Below are 19498 nucleotides of genomic sequence, written 5' to 3'. Positions count from 1 at the left end.
TCCTTGTCCCCTCTCCTGGTCTCCTCCTTGTCCCCTCTCCTGGTCTCCTCCTTGTCCCCCCTCCTGGTCTCCTCCTTGTCCCCTCTCCTGGTCTCCTCCTTGTCCCCCCTCCTGGTCTCCTCCTTGTCCCCTCTCCTGGTCTCCTCCTTGTCCCCCCTCCTGGTCTCCTCCTTGTCCCCTCTCCTGGTCTCCTCCTTGTCCCCTCTCCTGGTCTCCTCCTTGTCCCCTCTCCTGGTCTCCTCCTTGTCCCCTCTCCTGGTCTCCTCCTTGTCCCCCCTCCTGGTCTCCTCCTTGTCCCCCCTCCTGGTCTCCTCCTTGTCCCCTCTCCTGGTCTCCTCCTTGTCCCCCCTCCTGGTCTCCTCCTTGTCCCCTCTCCTGGTCTCTTCCTTGTCCCCTCTCCTGGTCTCCTCCTTGTCCCCCCTCCTGGTCTCCTCCTTGTCCCCTCTCCTGGTCTCCTCCTTGTCCCCTCTCCTGGTCTCCTCCTTGTCCCCTCTCCTGGTCTCCTCCTTGTCCCCTCTCCTGGTCTCCTCCTTGTCCCCCCTCCTGGTCTCCTCCTTGTCCCCTCTCCTGGTCTCCTCCTTGTCCCCTCTCCTGGTCTCCTCCTTGTCCCCTCTCCTGGTCTCCTCCTTGTCCCCCCTCCTGGTCTCCTCCTTGTCCCCTCTCCTGGTCTCCTCCTTGTCCCCCCTCCTGGTCTCCTCCTTGTCCCCCCTCCTGGTCTCCTCCTTGTCCCCTCTCCTGGTCTCCTCCTTGTCCCCTCTCCTGGTCTCCTCCTTGTCCCCCCTCCTGGTCTCCTCCTTGTCCCCCCTCCTGGTCTCCTCCTTGTCCCCTCTCCTGGTCTCCTCCTTGTCCCCTCTCCTGGTCTCCTCCTTGTCCCCTCTCCTGGTCTCCTCCTTGTCCCCCCTCCTGGTCTCCTCCTTGTCCCCTCTCCTGGTCTCCTCCTTGTCCCCTCTCCTGGTCTCCTCCTTGTCCCCCCTCCTGGTCTCCTCCTTGTCCCCTCTCCTGGTCTCCTGCTGCTTCCCGAAGCTGAAATGGCTGGAGCTCTTCTTTTTAGATTTCTAGAAGGTGGCAAACTGTGACTACATACAGTAGGTGACAACGTTTTATTGGCATCTAGGTGTCACCTCCAGCCTAGAAGCTGCTCTGTCCTTTCAGATACTAATTGGTGGACGTATGTCTCTGACCGAATACTGAACGCTGATTGGAGGGCGTATGTCTCTGACCGAATACTGATGACTGAATACTGAATGCTGATTGCAAGACGTATGTCTCTGACTGAATACTGAACGCTGATTGGTGAACGTATGTCTTTGACTGAATACTGAATGCTGATTGGAGGACGTATGTCTCTGACCGAATACTGAACTCTGATTGGAGGGCGTATGTCTCTGACCGAATACTGAACGCTGATTGGAGGACGTATGTCTCTGACCGAATACTGAACTCTGATTGGTGGGCGTATGTCTCTGACCGAATACTGAACTCTGATTGGTGGGCGTATGTCTCTGACCGAATACTGAACGCTGATTGGTGGGCGTATGTCTCTGACCGAATACTGAACGCTGATTGGTGGACGTATGTCTCTGACAGAATACTGAACGCTGATTGGTAGACGTATGTCTCTGACCGAATACTGAACGCTGATTGGTGAACGTATGTCTCTGACCGAATACTGAACGCTGATTGGAGGACGTATGTCTCTGACCGAATACTGAACGCTGATTGGAGGGCGTATGTCTCTGACCGAATACTGAACTCTGATTGGTGGGCGTATGTCTCTGACCGAATACTGAACTCTGATTGGTGGGCGTATTTCTCTGACCGAATACTGAACTCTGATTGGAGGGCGTATGTCTCTGACCGAATACTGAACTCTGATTGGTGGGCGTATGTCTCTGACCGAATACTGAACTCTGATTGGAGGGCGTATGTCTCTGACCGAATACTGAAATCTGATTGGTGGGCGTATGTCTCTGACCGAATACTGAACGCTGATTGGTGGACGTATGTCTCTGACCGAATACTGAACTCTGATTGGTGGGCGTATGTCTCTGACCGAATACTGAACGCTGATTGGTGGACGTATGTCTCTGACCGAATACTGAACGCTGATTGGAGGGCGTATGTCTCTGACCGAATACTGAACTCTGATTGGTGGGCGTATGTCTCTGACCGAATACTGAACGCTGATTGGAGGGCGTATGTCTCTGACCGAATACTGAACTCTGATTGGAGGGCGTATTTCTCTGACCGAATACTGAACTCTGATTGGAGGGCGTATGTCTCTGACCGAATACTGAACTCTGATTGGTGGGCGTATGTCTCTGACCGAATACTGAACGCTGATTGGTGGGCGTATGTCTCTGACCGAATACTGAACGCTGATTGGTGGACGTATGTCTCTGACCGAATACTGAACGCTGATTGGTAGAGGTATGTCTCTGACCGAATACTGAACTCTGATTGGTGGACGTATGTCTCTGACCGAATACTGAACGCTGATTGGAGGACGTATGTCTCTGACCGAATACTGAACGCTGATTGGTGGACGTATGTCTCTGACCGAATACTGAACGCTGATTGGAGGGCGTATGTCTCTGACCGAGTACTGAACGCTGATTGGAGGGCGTATGTCTCTGGCCGAATACTGAACGCTGATTGGAGGGCGTATGTCTCTGACCGAATACTGAATGCTGATTGGTGGACGTATGTCTCTGACCGAATACTGAACGCTGATTGGTGGACGTATGTCTCTGACCGAATACTGAACGCTGATTGGAGGACGTATGTCTCTGACCGAATACTGAACTCTGATTGGAGGGCGTATGTCTCTGACCGAATACTGAACGCTGATTGGAGGGCGTATGTCTCTGACCGAATACTGAACGCTGATTGGTGGGCGTATGTCTCTGACCGAATACTGAACGCTGATTGGTGGGCGTATGTCTCTGATCTTTAATAACATGGAACTAAGCTAGATATACAATGACATATTTCTGCTGATCACATCTCAGCTACTCGAATCTTACATTTATGTTACAGGCCCGGATCTTATACAATGTAACATCAGTGATAGTAAAGTGTCCCCACGGGGCCCGTATCTTATACAATGTATCACCGGTGATGGTAAAGTGTCTCCACGGGGCCCGTATCTTATACAATGTATCACCAGGGATAGTAAAGTGTCCCCACGGGGCCCGTATCTTATACAATGTATCACCAGTGATAGTAAAGTGTCTCCACGGGGCCCGTATCTTATACAATGTATCACCAGTGATAGTAAAGTGTCTCCACGGGGCCCGTATCTTATACAATGTATCACCGGTGATGGTAAAGTGTCTCCACGGGGCCCGTATCTTATACAATGTATCACCGGTGATAGTAAAGTGTCTCCACGGGGCCCGTATCTTATACAATGTATCACCGGTGATGGTAAAGTGTCTCCTCGGGGCCCGTATCTTATACAATGCACGATGAACCTTCTCTCGGCCTCTGTTAGGACTCCATTCCATTCTGAGGTCGGTCTCAGTCCTCTTGTCGGGGATCGGTCCCTCAGCAGCATTCATGGAATGAAGTGACTCCACATCTGTAGACTTTCCTGGAGTTGGGGGTTTATTGATGAATTTGTTAATTAATATCTGATGGTCGGTCATGAGATGGAAAGTTCTGGTTCCGAATGTCCTCATTCATTCCTTGTGTTGGATTCATCCCTTCCCGGGATTAGCTCCTCCTATTATATATTTGGAGCATTCCTAGGTGACCCCCGAGTGTTGGATTCATCCCTTCCCGGGATTAGCTCCTCCTATTATATATTTGGAGCATTCCTAGGTGACCCCCGAGTGTTGGATTCATCCCTTCCCGGGATTAGCTCCTCCTATTATATATTTGGAGCATTCCTAGGTGACCCCCGAGTGTTGGATTCATCCCTTCCCGGGATTAGCTCCTCCTATTATATATTTGGAGCATTCCTAGGTGACCCCCGAGTGTTGGATTCATCCCTTCCCGGGATTAGCTCCTCCTATTCTATATTGGGAGCATTCCTAGGTGACCCCCGAGTGTTGGATTCATCCCTTCCCGGGATTAGCTCCTCCTATTATATATTTGGAGCATTCCTAGGTGACCCCCGAGTGTTGGATTCATCCCTTCCCGGGATTAGCTCCTCCTATTATATATTTGGAGCATTCCTAGGTGACCCCCGAGTGTTGGATTCATCCCTTCCCGGGATTAGCTCCTCCTATTATATATTTGGAGCATTCCTAGGTGACCCCCGAGTGTCGGATTCATCCCTTCCCGGGATTAGCTCCTCCTATTATATATTTGGAGCATTCCTAGGTGACCCCCGAGTGTTGGCTCCCACACATGTATGGTCAGACTAGGGAAGTCCCCGGATTTTACACACTTCCATAGTAGAGTCCTGGATTTGTAATTTTGTGTACATAGAAAAAGAAGTTTGTCCTCAGATTGTTCTACCGAGTCACATTGGGCGTCCCGCATTCCCTTATCCCCCTCCAAGTGGTTTTCCCCTCAATAAAACAACAAAAAAAAACCCCAAGCCCATTGGACTGGTTACTGACCAGGTGAGAGAGTTAAGGAAATGCGTGTTTACTGGCTGTGCAGGAATAAGGGGACCCAAAATCCAGCGGCTCCTTAGAGGGTAGCTGTAACGTGCATGTGACATAAATGTACAGATTTGAGTAGATAAGATGTGATCAGTAGCAATATGTAATCGTAACTGGAGGGACATTCCATTGTCATTAAAGATGTATATTCAGTCAGAGGTACTCAGACACAGAGGCATCAATTAGCGGCTGAAAAGCCCGGCTTCCTGGAGGTGACACCTTTGTGTTAATAAGTTTGTCACCTTCTGGGGAAACTGGTTTAGAAGGAAGTGGCTCCAGACATTTCGGCTTCATGATAGCAGGGGGGTCTCTGATCTGTCTGGGGAGCTAAAAGTGTCTCCATACATCAAAGGGGAATGTTTCATCTCTCATAAAAGCTAAAATATTAGTTGCAGAGAGATGAACATACTCCCTTCTGTTGGGGCACTCTGTGCGTCACACCGACACCTAAAAATCATATTTGTGGATTAGGTAGAAGGCCAGGAAAATGCAGAAAATGGTTAGGTGGCGCTGGATGGCGACAGTCAGATGGTGTTTGGTACTGTCGCGATCGGGCCGATGCGCTGGTATCGGAAATCCAATCCTCGACTTGGTGTTTTAAGCCGGTCTTAGTCCGATTGAACTTGGGCAGTTTAGCACCCAGAACATCCTGTGGGCGGGTACAGGAACAGCCCCCCATGGTCAATTGGCTGAGGAATAATGTCCCGCCTACATCCATATCCCCATAAAAGGAGTACCCGGGCATTGGGACATTTGTGATTCGTATGGAGCCGGTTCGATTTGACTTACGGATTGCTGACGCCCTGACTTGCACCAGTCGCAGGATAGATCTCGGTAAACGTTTTATTCCCTTTTATTTTATAGTGAAGTCATTTGTGTGTCTTCTTGTATTTTTTTGTATTTCTGTAACTTTTTATATTTTATACATATTTTATGCTCCGCCCACTTTCGGGAAATTAAATCTTACAATTAATTAGTGACTTCTGTGTATTTAAGCTCGGGCTCATATCTCCGGAGAGATTAGATTGGAGAGATTAGATTGTATTGTATTTTAGTGCCTTTAAACGCTCGGTCAAGCTCATTGCCAATCTGTATGCAATTGCACTGTGTGTGGGCAGATTGCGTGCAGATTGTAAAAGGTAACAGATCGGCCAGAGGGAGATCTGTGTGTGTGGGGTGTCCCAGCAGACCGTTCTGCGGATAAACTGTTGGGTGCTGGCAGGCTACCTTTTGTGGTGTGTCTGGTGTGGGGGGTGTGGACAGTGGAGGGGTGATAACACCGGGGTTCAAGCTGTAGGTAGCTGGAGGGACTCTAGAAGGGTGTAATTACTAAGCTGGTCCTCAACTCTGATCAGTGCACCAGATTGTATGTAAGATTTGTATCTGCTAGTGTGTGGTCGACCAGCTGGATTGGAGTGGAGTCTCCCTCTGGTGGTGGGCAGAGGTAGTGCGGGCTGTGGAAGGATATCACGGCTGATCTTATATACGGTTTTATATATTCAAAGTTAAGTCCCCTTTATTCCCTCGTACCCCAAGTCACGGCCGCACGTGCGCCTCGGTTGGCTAGTCGCTGTGGGCGTGTCGTGTGGGGGATCCGTGACAGTAGCACTACACATGTGACCTGTTTTGGTCAACTGAAACTTTGTTTTTCCTTGCCCATTGTCTCCTATGTCTGGGTGACATATTGAAGTCCTGGACGTCTCTGTGAGATGGCTGCAGTTCCATTTCTGTTAGATTTTTGTATCACGTTTGCTCCAGCTGACCGATAAGTAAAGCTTTGCGGATCTTCTTGTAGCCTTCACCTTTCTGGTGTCAAGGAATGATTCTTCTCTCTCAGGCCTTGTCACATTTCTCTTCCATGTGGTGCCATTGCATGAGTATGCTGGACGCAGGGGCGGACTGACCATTTGGAAACTCGGGCACTGCCCGAGGGCCCGGGGTCAGTTGGGGGCCCCTTGAGATGCCCCTGGTACCTTTTTTCATAGGCTTTTTTTGAGTTTTGGCAAGGACACAGGGGCCCCATGATCCCCTAATCCCCGGGGGCCCCATGAGTTGTCAGTCCGCCCCTGGCTGGACGCCTGTTTAATGAATAATTAGACTCACCTGGATTTTGTGGTCTAAAATTTAGCTTTGCTCCTGAGGCTGGTCATACATTATACAATTTTCTTGAGATTTTTGGTTTAGATTTACCAAAAACCATATAATAGGCGGTCAAACCTAACAACACTTTCAGTTGTATCCAATTAGGCTGGCTTTCACTGAAGAGTTTAAGGTAAATCTAAAGGAAATTGGACAGAAAATTGTATAGTGTATGGCCAGCCTAAGACTTTCATTGGGGTGTGTTCATTTTTGCAACATGGCCTGGGATGAATTTGTTAGGAAAAATACTTTTTTGTGTGTGCAAATTACCAAATCCTGTGTGCAATCGATGGCCGGCATTAGTGGGAGTGTTTTGTAGTATCGTGTCCCATAGACAATGTGAATTATGAAAGGAAAGTAAAGGTTTCCTGACAAATCTGTGTGTGTGGGGGGGGGATGTCACGGAGCTGGTCTAGTCCTCCATGTCCCTGACACAGGCAGCCCCTTACCCCCCTCGCCTGCGGTCTGGTCCCCTGCTGAGGGAATCCACAAACAGGCCCGCTCCTTCCTTCCCCCTCATCTTCCTGCCAGACAGGGACAAAGGCCTTGTTCCCTGGGTGGGTCCGGAGACCTGGGAGACAGGACCCGTTGCCATGGTAACCCGACAGGAAATCTCGGGTTACCACAAGGCGCCCAGCTCTATACTTAAGGGTGAGCAGGAAACCCCCCCCCCTTCTGTTCTCCTGGCTGCGTGTGTGAGGGAAGACTGTGCTGAGCACCAGTTTCTCTCATACGACCATCCCCCGGCCCCCTTCTCCTCTCTCTAACTGACTGGACTGTCCGTCTGCTGCTGGATCCTCTCCGGTGTGGGGTGAACTCTCTGCTGCCTGGAATCCCTTCCCTGCCTGGACTTACCTCTTGTTCTCTGTGAGCCTGCGGGCTGGATATTTTCCCTGCCTGGATTTAACTTTGTTGCCCGTGAGTCGAACGGACTTAACCCTTCCCTGCCTTGAGCTGCCTGTGTGGATTAACCCTGTGTTGCTGGTGTGGACTGTAGCTCCCCGCATCCGTGTCCCCTCTGTGTCCGGCTCCCCGCATCTAGGAAGTGGACTAACCCTGTGCTTCCCAAAAGACTAAGCCCAATTCTCCCCAGGAACCCGAAGTCCCACAAAGCTACCCCGCCCTTGCCTTACTGAACCCCGTGGATTACCATACCCCTTTTGTTCCATATTGCCTTCGAAAGAACTTTATGGTGTTGCTGTGTCTGGTGTGGATCTGTGGACTAAAGGAACTGTTGTCTGTACCCCAATAACCTCCCCAATAAACGCCACACGTTGGGTTCCGTGCAATCTGTCTCTGTGTGCTCTCTGGTTCTCTTGACAGGGGGGTTCATTTATGCTGAGCATTGTACACCTTGGTCCTGTATAGCTATAGATACGGCACCCGGATAGTATGCTCCAGTGCAGTGTGCCCCTCCTCCAATCTATGGGAGTACCATCGTCCCTGTACAGTGCGCCCCTCCTCCGATCTATGGGAGTACCATCGTCCCTGTACAGTGCGCCCCTCCTCCGATCTATGGGAGGACCATCATCCCTGTACAGCGCGCCCCTCCTCCAAACTATGGGAGTACCATCGTCCCCGTACAGTGCGCCCCTCCTCCGATCTATGGGAGTACCATCGTCCCTGTACAGTGCGCCCCTCCTCCGATCTATGGGAGTACTATCGTCCCCGTACAGTGCGCCCCTCCTCTGATCTATGGGAGTACCATCGTCCCCGTACAGCGTGCCCCTCCTCCGATCTATGGGAGTACCATCGTCCCTGTACAGTGCGCCCCTCCTCCGATCTATGGAAGTACCATCGTCCCCGTACTGTGTGCCCCTCCTCCGATCTATGGAAGTACCATCGTCCCTGTACAGCGCGCCCCTCCTCCGATCTATGGGAGGACCATCATCCCTGTACAGTGCGCCCCTCCTCCGATCTATGGGAGTACCATCATCCCTGTACAGCGCGCCCCTCCTCCGATCTCTGGGAGGGACGGTTGCAGGGTGAGGGATGGATGGTTTGGGTCCAGAGGAGGGACCGGATGTCACTTTGCTTGTTGTGGAATTGTTTGTTGTTACATTGTATCGTTATGGAAAGTTTCCTAAAATTCTAAAGGTTTTCAGAGTTGAAATCTGCCCGTATGTCCCCCCCCCTCTCCCCCCTCAGATGCCCCCCCCTCATCCCTCAGATTCCCCCCCCAAATGCCCCCATTCTTCTGCTGGATGCCAAAATCTGAGAAGGCTCTGGGGGGTGAGCTCCCCCCTTCCCTCTCTGGGCCGGCCCCGCCTCCTCTGCCTCTCCTCCTTTTCCCTGTTTTCCGCTCCGCTGTCATTCCGAGAATCCTCCAGAGATCCGACCGACCCCCTGCAACCCTCCCGGAGCACACGGAACCAGCGCCAGACACACGTATGTATTATATGTTCTATTTACAGACCCGGCGCCAGACACACGTATGTATTATATGTTCTATATACAGACCTGGTGCCAGACACACGTATGTATTATATGTTCTATATACAGACCCGGCGCCAGACACACGTATGTATTATATGTTCTATATACAGAACCGGCACCAGACACACGTATGTATTATATGTTCTATATACAGAACCGGCGCCAGACACACATATGTATTATATGTTCTATATACAGAACCGGCACCAGACACACATATGTATTATATGTTCTATATACAGAACCGGCACCAGACACACGTATGTATCATATGTTCTATATACAGAACCGGCACCAGACACACGTATGTATTATATGTTCTATATACTGACCTGGTGCCATACACACGTATGTATTATGTATTGTATATATGGACCCTGCACAGGAGACACGTATGTATTATATATTCTATATACAGACCCTGCACAGGAGACACGTATGTATATGTTCTATATACAGACCTGGTGCCAGACACACGTATGTATTCTATATACGGACCCTGCACAGGAGACACACATGTATGATATATTCTATATACAGACCCTGCACAGGAGACACGTATGTATGATATGTTCTATATACAGACCCGGTGCCAGACACACGTGTGTATTATATATTCTATATATGGACCCTGCACAGGAGACACACATGTATTATATGTTCTATATATGGACCCTGCACAGGAGACACGTATGTATGATATATTCCGTGTACTGCGTGTAGCACTGTATATAATACATGGTGGACTCATTTGTGTCTCAGGAAATGAAAGTGAAAGTCCAACTTCTCTGACTCTATAGATAGACAGTATGTGAGTCCAGAACCCCCCAATATTCCCCTATAAAGGGGACCTCCACTGAGTGCAAGGAGGCTGAAGCTGAGATTTCTGTGTGCAATATAAACACGTCACGGCTTCTCCGAGAGACACGAACATCACAAACTACAACCCGGGATGGCCGGGACTAGTAAAGGATCTTCTCTCTGTATTCCATATCTGAGTCCATCACAGAAATGCACCAGAAGCAGCAGAACTTCTCCTCAATGTTATATTACGGTATATAAATGTGTTCACAATCTGTGATATTATATGTGATATCTGTGTTACTAATATACATTCAATACATGACAAAGGATTCACAGAGAACTATGCAAAAAAGCCCAACTCCGGGCTCCAGTACCCACAATTATTCCAAAGATGCCCCTGCAGTACCTCTTCTTCACCACAAGATGCCCTCAGTCCTCTAGGCTGCATGATACCCATCTTCACCCAATCAGGAAAACGGAGGAATGACTGTTAGGGCGGGAATTCATGGCCCCGCCCTCTGCGCACAGTGCTGAGAGCCATGCTGATGTTAACACTCCAGTGATGTTCTCTGCATCATCCAGGACTCATGTACAGTGCAGGAAATGTGTATTTGCCCCCCCTGATGCTGAATGTTCGCCCCTCACACAAACGATCGGTCTAACAATGGAATGTTCGCCCCTCACACAAACGATCGGTCTAACAATGGAATGTTCGCCCCTCACACAGAAATGATCGGTCTAACAATGGAACGTTCGCCCCTCACACAGAAACGATCGGTCTAACAATGGAACGTTCGCCCCTCACACAGAAATGATCGGTCTAACAATGGAATGTTCGGTGTAACAATGAGAGACAGAATACAACAACAAATTCAGCAGAAATGCGTCTAACAAATGATGACTGATCTGCATGTTCATGAGGGAAAGAAGGATTTGATCCCCTTCACAAAACATGACTTAGTACTTGGTGGCCAATCCCTTGTTGGCCATCACAGAGGTCAGGCGTTTCCTGGAGTTGGCCCCCAGGTTCGCACACATCTCGGGGGGGATTTTGGCCCACTCCTCTTGGCAGATCCTCTCCAAGTCATTAAGGTTTGGTGGCTGACGTTTGGCAACTCGAACTTTCAGCTCCCTCCACAGATTTTCAATCGGATGAAGGTGTGGAGACTGGCTAGGCCACTCCAGGACCTCAATGTGCTTCTTCTTGAGCCGCTCCTTTGTTGCCTTGGCCGTGTGTTTTGGGTCATTGTCATGCTGGAACACCCATCCACCACCCATTTTCAATGCCCCGGCTGAGGGAAGAAGGTCCTCACCCAAGATTTGAGGGTACATTGCCCCGTCCATCGTCCCTTTGATGCGGTGCAGTTGTCCTGTCCCCTTAGCAGAACCCCCCCCCCAAAGCAGAATGTTTCCACCACCATGTTTCACAGTTGGGATGGTGTTCTTGGGGTCATAGGCAGCATTCCTCCTCCTCCAAACACGGCGAGTTGAGTTGATGCCAAAGAGCTGGATTTTGGTCTCCTCTGACCACAACACTTCCCACCAGTCCTCCTCGGCATCATTCAGATGTTCAGTGGCAGACTTCAGACAGGCCTGGACATGGGCTTTCTTGAGCAGAGGGACCGTGCGGGCACTGCAGGATTTCAGTCCTTGTCGGCGTAGTGTGTTACCAATTGTTTTCTTGGTGACTGTGGTCCCAGCTGCCTGGAGATCATTGACAAGATCCTCACGTGTAGTTCTGGGATGATTCCTCACTGTTCTCATGATCATTGACACTCCACGAGGTGAGATCTTGCATGGTGCACCAGACCTAGGGAGACTGACACTTGTTTTGTGTTTCTTCCATTTGTGAATGATTGCACCAACTGTTGTCACCTTCTCACCAAGCTGCTTGGCCATAGTTTGGTAGCCCAGTCCAGCCTTGTGTAGGTCTACCATCTTGTCCCTGACATCCTTGGACAGCTCTTTGGTCTTTGCCATGGTGGAGAGTTTGGAATCTGATGGTTTGATGGCTCCTGTGGACAGGTGTCTTTTATACAGGTAACACAATGAGATTAGCAGCACTCCCTTTAAGAGACTGCTTCTAATCTCAGCTTGTTACCTGTATGAGAGACACCTGGGAGCCAGAAATCCTGCTGAATGATAGGGGATCAAATCCTTCTTTCCCTCATGAACATGCAGATCCGTCATCATTTGTTAGACGCATTTCTGCTGAATTTGTTGTTGTATTCTGTCTCTCAGTGTTACACCGAACATTCCATTGTTAGACCGATCATTTCTGTGTGAGGGGCGAACATTCCATTGTTAGACCGATCATTTCTGTGTGAGGGGGGAACATTCTATTGTTAGACCGATCATTTCTGTGTGAGGGGCGAACATTCCATTGTTAGACCGATCATTTCTGTGCGAGGGGCGAACATTCCATTGTTAGACCGATCATTTCTGTGTGAGGGGCGAACATTCCATTGTTAGACCAATCATTTCTGTGTGAGGGGTGAACATTCCATTGTTAGACCGATCGTTTCTGTGTGAGGGGGGGGGTGAACATTCCATTGTTAGACCGATCGTTTCTGTGTGAGGGGGGGAACATTCCATTGTTAGACCGATCGTTTCTGTGTGAGGGGGGGGAACATTCCATTGTTAGACCGATCGTTTCTGTGTGAGGGGGGGGAACATTCAATTGTTAGACCGATCGTTTCTGTGTGAGGGGCGAACATTCACCATCGGGGGGGGGGGCAAATACACATTTCCTGCACTGTGTATACAATGTATCCATACAAGTATCGGATCTCCTAGATATATTATTATTACACAGTATTTATATAGTGCCAATAGTTTGCTCAGCGCTGCACATTGTAGTGGGGGACAGTACAGGAAAAATACAATACAATACATGAGGGGATCGAGGGCCCTGCTCCTTGGAGCTTACAATCTAGGAGGGAGGGGGAGGTGGTACAGGAAGAAGTGGCTGTGGGGGATGGAGTGGTGGGAAAAGTGAAAGACATCAGCAATTAGGTGAGGGTGGGGTAGGCTTCCCTGAAGAGATGGGTTTTCAGGGTGCGCCTAAAGGAGAGGAGAGTAGGTGACAGTCTGATGGATTGGGGTAGGGAGTTCCAGAGGATGGGGGAAGCCCTGGATAAGTCCTGGAGACGGGCGTGGGAGGAGGAGACCAGGGAACTAGAGAGAAGGAGGTCTTGTGAGGAGCGGAGTGTGTGTGTTGGGTGGTACTTGGATATTAGGTCAGTGATGTAGTTCGGGGCAGTATGGTGGACGGCTTTGTACGTCAGTGTTAGGATTTTGAATTTGATCTGTTGGGCAATCGGAAGCCAGTGGAGGGATTGGCAGAGGGGGGTGGCGGACACTGAGTGGAGGCCAGTGGAGGGATTGGCAGAGGGGGGAGGCGGACACTGAATGGAGACCAGTGGAGGGATTGGCAGAGGGGGGTGGAGGACACTGAATGAAGGCCAGTGGAGGGATTGGCAGAGGGGGGTGGAGGACACTGAGTGGAGGCCAGTGGAGGGATTGGCAGAGGGGGGTGGAGGACACTGAATGGAGGCCAGTGGAGGGATTGGCAAAGGGGGGTGGAGGACACTGAGTGGAGGCCAGTGGAGGGATTGGCAGAGGGGGGTGGAGGACACTGAGTGGAGGCCAGTGGAGGGATTGGCAGAGGGGGGTGGAGGACACTGAGTGGAGGCCAGTGGAGGGATTGGCAAAGGGGGGTGGAGGACACTGAGTGGAGGCCAGTGGAGGGATTGGCAGAGGGGGGTGGAGGACACTGAGTGGAGGCCAGTGGAGGGATTGGCAGAGGGGGGTGGAGGACACTGAATGGAGGCCAGTGGAGGGATTGGCAGAGAGGGGTGGAGGACACTGAGTGGAGGCCAGTGGAGGGATTGGCAGAGGGGGGTGGAGGACACTGAGTGGAGGGATTGGCAGAGGGGGGTGGAGGACACTGAGTGGAGGGATTGGCAGAGGGGGGAGGCGGACACTGAATGGAGACCAGTGGAGGGATTGGCAGAGGGGGGTGGAGGACACTGAGTGGAGGCCAGTGGAGGGATTGGCAGAGGGAGGTGGAGGACACTGAATGAAGGCCAGTGGAGGGATTGGCAGAGGGGGGTGGAGGACACTGAGTGGAGGCCAGTGGAGGGATTGGCAGAGGGGGGAGGCGGACACTGAATGGAGACCAGTGGAGGGATTGGCAGAGGGGGGTGGAGGACACTGAATGAAGGCCAGTGGAGGGATTGGCAGAGGGGGGTGGAGGACACTGAGTGGAGGCCAGTGGAGGGATTGGCAGAGGGGGGTGGAGGACACTGAGTGGAGGCCAGTGGAGGGATTGGCAGAGGGGGGTGGAGGACACTGAGTGGAGGCCAGTGGAGGGATTGGCAGAGGGGGGTGGAGGACACTGAGTGGAGGCCAGTGGAGGGATTGGCAGAGGGGGGTGGAGGACACTGAGTGGAGGGATTGGCAGAGGGGGGAGGCGGACACTGAATGGAGACCAGTGGAGGGATTGGCAGAGGGGGGTGGAGGACACTGAGTGGAGGCCAGTGGAGGGATTGGCAGAGGGGGGTGGAGGACACTGAGTGGAGGCCAGTGGAGGGATTGGCAGAGGGGGGTGGAGGCCAGTGGAGGGATTGGCAGAGGGGGGTGGAGGCCAGTGGAGGGATTGGCAGAGGGGGGTGGAGGCCAGTGGAGGGATTGGCAGAGGGGGGTGGCGGAGATGGAGCGGTTGGAAAGGTGAATGAGTCTGGCAGCCGTATTCAGGATGGACTGAAGCGGGGATAGCCAGCGGTGAGGCAGGCCAGTGAGGAGGGAGTTGCAGTAGTCGAGTCGTGATATGATGAGGGAGTGGATGAGCTGTTTAGTGGTTTCTGGGATTAGGAACGTGCGGATTTTGGAGATGTTGCGGAGGTGGAGTCTGCATGTTGCGGAGGTGGAGTCTGCATGTTGCGGAGGTGGAGTCTGCATGTTGCGGAGGTGGAGTCTGCATGAATTTGTCAGCAATTGGACCTGGGGCTGGAAAGACAGATTGGAGTCTAGAATGACACCTAGTACTTTGGCTTGCGGGGTGGGGCTGATGGTGGTGTTGTTGGTCGTGATGGAGAGGTCGAGGGGGGGGGGCACGGGCTGGGGGGAAAACTAGGAGCTCGGTTTTAGAAAGGTTTAGTTTGAGGAAATGGAGTGACATCCAGTCTGATATGTCGCTCAGTAGGTGTGTGATGCGGGCAGAGACTGAAGGGGTGAGGTGGGGGGTGGAGAGATAGATTTGTGTGTCGTCGGCATAGAGGTGGTAGTTGAAGCTGTGGGAGTGTATGAGTTGACCAAGGGAGGAGGTGTAGATGGAGAAGAGAAGGGGCCCGAGGACAGAGCCTTGAGGGACCCCAACAGTGAGGGGGAGGTGGCGGTGTTATAGGTAACACTGAAGGAGCGTTGTGATAGGTAGGATGAGAGCCAGGAGAGAACGGAGTTTCTGAGGCCGAGGGAGTGTAGTTTTTTAGGAGGAGGGGGTGGTCGACTGTGTCGAAAGCCGCAGAGAGGTCGAGGAGTAATAGCACTGAGTAGTGGTCATTGGCTTTGGCGGTTAGCAGGTCGTTGGTGAGGTGAGGAGGGCGGTTTCGGTGGAGTGTAGGGGACAGAAGCCGGACTGTAGGGGATCGAGGAGGTTGTTCTCAGTGAGGTGGGAGCTTAGGCGATCTCCCGGTTATATACGACGTATCCATACAAGTATGGGATCTCCCGGTTATATACGACGTATCCATACAAGTATGGGATCTCCTAGTTATATACGACGTATCCATACAAGTATGGGATCTTCCGGTTATATACGACGTATCCATACAAGTATGGGATCTCCCAGTTATATACGACGTATCCATACAAGTATGGGATCTCCTAGTTATATACGACGTATCCATACAAGTATGGGATCTCCTAGTTATATACGACGTATCCATACAAGTATGGGATCTCCTAGTTATATACGACGTATCCATACAAGTATGGGATCTCCCGGTTATATACGATGTATCCATACAAGTATCGGATCTCCCGGTTATATACGATGTATCCATACAAGTATCGGATCTCCCGGTTATATACGACGTATCCATACAAGTATGGGATCTCCTAGTTATATACGACGTATCCATACAAGTATGGGATCTCCCGGTTATATACGACGTATCCATACAAGTATGGGATCTCCCGGTTATATACGACGTATCCATACAAGTATGGGATCTCCCGGTTATATACGACGTATCCATACAAGTATGGGATCTCCTAGTTATATACGACGTATCCATACAAGTATGGGATCTCCTAGTTATATACGACGTATCCATACAAGTATGGGATCTCCCGGTTATATACGACGTATCCATACAAGTATGGGATCTCCCGGTTATATACGATGTATCCATACAAGTATGGGATCTCCCGGTTATATACGATGTATCCATACAAGTATGGGATCTCCCGGTTATATACGATGTATCCATACAAGTATGGGATCTCCCGGTTATATACGATGTATCCATACAAGTATGGGATCTCCCGGTTATATACGATGTATCCATACAAGTATCGGATCTCCTAGTTATATACGATGTATCCATACAAGTGTCGGATCTCCCGGTTATATACGATGTATCCATACAAGTGTCGGATCTCCCGGTTATATACGATGTATCCATACAAGTATGGGATCTCCCGGTTATATACGATGTATCCATACAAGTATCGGATCTCCCGGTTATATACGATGTATCCATACAAGTATGGGATCTCCCGGTTATATACGATGTATCCATACAAGTATGGGATCTCCCGGTTATATACGATGGATCCATACAAGTATGGGATCTCCTAGTTATATACGATGTATCCATACAAGTATGGGATCTCCCGGTTATATACGATGTATCCATACAAGTATGGGATCTCCCGGTTATATACGACGTATCCATACAAGTATGGGATCTCCTAGTTATATACGACGTATCCATACAAGTATGGGATCTCCCGGTTATATACGACGTATCCATACAAGTATGGGATCTCCTAGTTATATACGATGTATCCATACAAGTATGGGATCTCCCGGTTATATACGATGTATCCATACAAGTATGCGATCTCCCGGTTATATACGATGGATCCATACAAGTATGGGATCTCCTAGTTATATACGATGTATCCATACAAGTATGGGATCTCCCGGTTATATACGATGTATCCATACAAGTATCGGATCTCCCGGTTATATACGATGTATCCATACAAGTATGGGATCTCCTGGTTATATACGATGTATCCATACAAGTATCGGATCTCCCGGTTATATACGATGGATCCATACAAGTATCGGATCTCCCGGTTATATACGATGTATCCATACAAGTATGGGATCTCCCGGTTATATACGACGTATCCATACAAGTATCGGATCTCCCGGTTATATACGACATATCCATACAAGTATGGGATCTCCCGGTTATATACGACGTATCCATACAAGTATGGGATCTCCCGGTTATATAAGACGTATCCATACAAGTATGGGATCTTCCGGTTATATACGACGTATCCATACAAGTATGGGATCTCCCGGTTATATACGACGTATCCATACAAGTATGGGATCTCCGGGTTATATACGATGTATCCATACAAGTATCGGATCTCCCGGTTATATACGATGTATCCATACAAGTATGGGATCTCCCGGTTATATACGATGTATCCATACAAGTATGGGATCTCCCGGTTATATACGATGGATCCATACAAGTATCGGATCTCCCGGTTATATACGATGTATCCATACAAGTATGGGATCTCCCGGTTATATACGATGTATCCATACAAGTATGGGATCTCCCGGTTATATACGATGTATCCATACAAGTATGGGATCTCCCGGTTATATACGATGTATCCATACAAGTATGGGATCTCCCGGTTATATACGATGTATCCATACAAGTATGGGATCTCCCGGTTATATACGACGTATCCATACAAGTATGGGATCTCCCGGTTATATACGACGTATCCATACAAGTATGGGATCTCCCGGTTATATACGACGTATCCATACAAGTATCGGATCTCCCGGTTATATACGACGTATCCATACAAGTATGGGATCTCCCGGTTATATACGATGTATCCATACAAGTATCGGATCTCCCGGTTATATACGACGTATCCATACAAGTATCGGATCTCCTGGTTATATACGATGTATCCATACAAGTATGGGATCTCCCAGTTATATACGATGTATCCATACAAGTATGGGATCTCCTGGTTATATACGATGTATCCATACAAGTATGGGATCTCCCGGTTATATACGATGTATCCATACAAGTATGGGATCTCCTGGTTATATACGATGTATCCATACAAGTATGGGATCTCCCGGTTATATACGATGTATCCATACAAGTATGGGATCTCCCGGTTATATACGATGTATCCATACAAGTATGGGATCTCCTAGTTATATACGATGTATCCATACAAGTATCGGATCTCCCGGTTATATACGATGATACTTGGCTCAGGTCATGTGATCTGCTGGTCGGTGTTGGTTGGGACATTGACTTCCCAGACTGAAGAGTCGGAGTTCCGTCTGGCAGGATGGATCCTCTTCCTGTAAGCAGGCCATGGTTTCCTCACTCTCCCGTCATGGGGATTGTTCCCATTTCATCTGCTCCGGGGTAGAGAGGAGGTCTCTGGAGGGAGGAGAGGACTTCTCATGGGAAGGTCCCGTGTCTCAGTGAAAAGCACACATATATTTCTCTATGGTGAAGGAAATTTAATGTCTCTCACCTTTTTTCTGGATTTGCAGAGGAGTTTGAAATTGTACAGTATATATATATACAGTCATGGCCGAAATTGTTGGCACCCTTGATATTTTTCCTGAAAATCAAGTATTTCACACAAAAAAGGTATTGCATTAACACATGTTTTGCTATACACATGTTTATTCCCTTTGTATGTATTGGAACAAATATAAAACAGAGGCAGAAAAGCAAATATGACATAATGTCACACAAAACCCCAAAAATGGGCTGGACAAAAGTATTGGCACCCTTAACTTAATATTTGGTTGCACACCCTTTGGAAAACATAACTGAAATCAGTCGCTTCCTATAACCATCAATAAGCTTCTGACACCTCTCACCCGGAATTTTGGACCACTCTTCCTTTGCAAACAGCTCCAGGTCTCTCTTATTGGAAGGACACCTTTTCCCAACAGCAATTTTAAGATCTCTCCACAGGTGTTCAATGGGATTTAGATCTGGGCTCATTGCTGGCCACTTCAGAACTCTCCAGCGCTTCTTTGCCATCCATTTCTGAGTGCTTTTTGACGTATGTTTGGGGTCATTGTCCTGCTGGAAGACCCAGGATCTTGGACGCAAACCCAGCTTTCTGACACTGGGCCCTACAGTGCGACCCAAAATCCTTTGGTAATCCTCAGATTTCATGATGCCTTG

General features: G+C 49.5%; 1 protein-coding gene across 1 annotated transcript in view; it reads left to right on the top strand.

The window, feature by feature from the left end:
- Positions 1 to 8985: 8985 nt before the first annotated feature.
- LOC149428608 (retinoic acid receptor responder protein 2-like) overlaps positions 8986 to 19498 on the top strand; it is a 32320-nt gene continuing 21807 nt past the window's right edge. Inside the window, exon 1 of the mRNA XM_089667206.1 lies at positions 8986 to 9143. The gene's annotated coding sequence lies outside the window, so the exon portion shown is untranslated. The remainder of the gene's footprint in view (positions 9144 to 19498) is intronic.

Source organism: Staurois parvus, unplaced genomic scaffold (genome assembly GCF_062004578.1).
Source record: "Staurois parvus isolate SC_StPar_1 unplaced genomic scaffold, SC_StPar_1.0 ptg003095l, whole genome shotgun sequence".
In the NCBI taxonomy this organism is placed as follows: domain Eukaryota; kingdom Metazoa; phylum Chordata; class Amphibia; order Anura; family Ranidae; genus Staurois; species Staurois parvus.
Note: the sequence above shows the minus strand (reverse complement) of the source record. Positions and strands in the feature narration are given on the sequence as shown.